Source organism: Argentina silus (assembly GCF_951799395.1).
Source record: "Argentina silus genome assembly, chromosome: 1".
NCBI classification, from domain to species: domain Eukaryota; kingdom Metazoa; phylum Chordata; class Actinopteri; order Argentiniformes; family Argentinidae; genus Argentina; species Argentina silus.
In genome coordinates this window covers 24,730,226-24,732,725 of record NC_139655.1, presented here as the reverse complement: position 1 = coordinate 24,732,725, position 2,500 = coordinate 24,730,226, and positions in this window count along the sequence as shown.

The window sequence follows — 2,500 nt, the reverse complement described above, 5'->3', positions numbered from 1 at the left end:
AAAACATTTGAACCTGACACTGTGTGTGTGTGTGTGTGTGTGTGTGTGTGTGTGTGTGTGTGTGTGTGTGTGTGTGTGTGTGTGTTAAAGAGAGAGAGAGAGGCAGGGGGTAGTGTTAATGAGTTACAGTAAACCCCCCTGAGACACCAGTGGCGACCTCATCAATACACAGCTATTAGAACAACAGCAACCAACCACAGCAGTCTAGAGAGAGAGAAATTGTGTGTGTGTGTGTGTGTGTGTGTGCGTGTGTCAGGAAGGACTTCCTGAGAAAACCAAATATGGGGGAGAGGTTCTCCCCAAAATAGACATGTAACATCAGCCATTGACACTCTTGCACGTAGTTTATTAGAGGTGTCAACGTTGAGGATAAAGGATAACAAGACAGAGATAGAGAGAGAGAGAGAGAGAGAGAGAGAGAGAGAGAGAGAGAGAGAGAGAGAGAGAGAGAGAGAGAAAGAGAGATGGGTAGAGGTTTACCATTCAGACGTTGACAGGGTGCAATACTGTGGCAGACCAGAAGAGGGCAGTATGTCTTCTCTAGAAGGCTAATCTTTGTGCCTGAAGGCAGGAACACTGAGTAATAGAAAGTCTTTCGGCTCCAATTTGATGTGCAAAAAAGTGCCAAAAAATTACCAAAGTCGGCCATCTTAATCATAATATATCTAATAGACATGATGAGACATAATCCAATAAGAGTTTTGAATACTGCAACTAGCATTTGCATGATATGCAATGCATTTTCAGACTGTTTACTAACATTCTGGTTGAATAATTACCATTTTCTCAAAAAACATTGTTAAAGACAAGGTACAAAAAAAGTCATGCTGTAGAGTTGTAAGGCATTTTTTGCTCTGCTCAGCACTATTTGCACAAGCAAATTGAGGCCCAGTGTGTATCTCACATAGAACAGAAAAAACCCAAACAGATGGTCAACACTCACTTGTCCTGATGGGGTGCAATCTCTTTTTTCTATTGACTTTATCAGGTCTACCCATCACCAACTTTATTTAAAAAAAGGTTTGTCCTTTTTTATCTCACATAGAACAAACATAAAGTTGACTTTAGATGTATAACGTTACTCTCTCATTTTGAAGAAGGAAAAGCAGATGGCTACAGTGACCAAAACAAATCTTGAGGTTATTTCGCTCTCCTCCCTCTATCCCCCCGCCCCCCACCCACCTCTCCCTGGATGTGTGTGTTGTTGTGCATGTGTGTGTGTGTGTCTCTATCTGTTTGTGTATCTCTATCTGTATGAGACTCTGTGTGTGTGTGTGTGTGTATGTGCATGTCTGTGTGTGACTGTGTGCATGCGTATGTGTGAGTGTGTATGTGTGTACGTGACTGTGTGTGACTGTGTGTGACTGTGTGTGTGACTGCTGACACTGGCGCTGCATTATGGGCTCCATCTCTCTGCTCCCTGTCTCTGGTCTGTAACGTTAATCTAATCTATTCCCCTCTAAGAGCTCGAAAACAAGTTTACTGGCCTTCTCCATCCCTTTCTTCTGTCTCTCTCTCTGCCCTCTCTCTCCTCTCTCGTTTCTCTCTCTCCTTCCCAAGATAGATACGGAGGCACTCTCAGAGCATCCTTCCGGACGCGTAGATGTCCATCCGAATGACATTTAGAAATCTAGAACGTTGACCTCGGAGAGGAAATGGAGAAAGAGAGGGGGCAGAGGAAGAGAGCAGAGGAGAGAGCGAGAGAAAGAAAATAGAGTGAGTGACTAAGAAAGAGTGAGAGAAAATATAGAGTGTGTGTGTGTGTGTGTGTGAATGTGTGTGTGATCGAGTGAGTGAGAAAGAGTGAGTAACATTTCATTATGCTCACTGCATTACATAGTTTACAATATTTGATATAGTGCTTCTCTGATTATTTTTATTGAGTGAGTGTGTGCCAGGGGAGGCTGGTGGAGTGTGTTTGATACCATTCCTCATTCCATTCCATGCATTACAATGAGCCCGTCCACTGATTTCTACCTACCTTTCTTGCATGCGTGTGTGAGTGATCATAACATAATCCAGGGGCAAAGTTTTAGAATAGTGCCTCTCTGCTCTCCATCCAGGGGGATCTGCACCCTCATCTGGCAACCCACCAGAATAAGCTGTAACAAGGAATGAATAAACCAGAAGGGGGAGAAATAGAATAGAGAGGATGGTGTCGTTATTTATGTATGGGCTCTACCAAAACAGATAGAGAGAGGGGAGGGGGAGCAAAGGAATAGGGTCTTTTTATGCATAACTTGTCCATCCCACTTTCCCAAAAGGCTGAATGGCCATAAAACAGCTTTAATAATGTAGGGCATAAAACACACACGCGCACGCGCACGCGCACGCGCACACGCACGCGCACACGCACACGCACACGCACACCACAGGGTACAAAAAGACTGACAGCCTGCCTGCTGCAGCGTCGTTATAGGGCTCCTCTCCTCCTTGTCGTTACCTGTAGGCTGATCTGTCCATCGTGTGTGTGTAGCTGTGTGTGTGTGTGTGTGTGTGT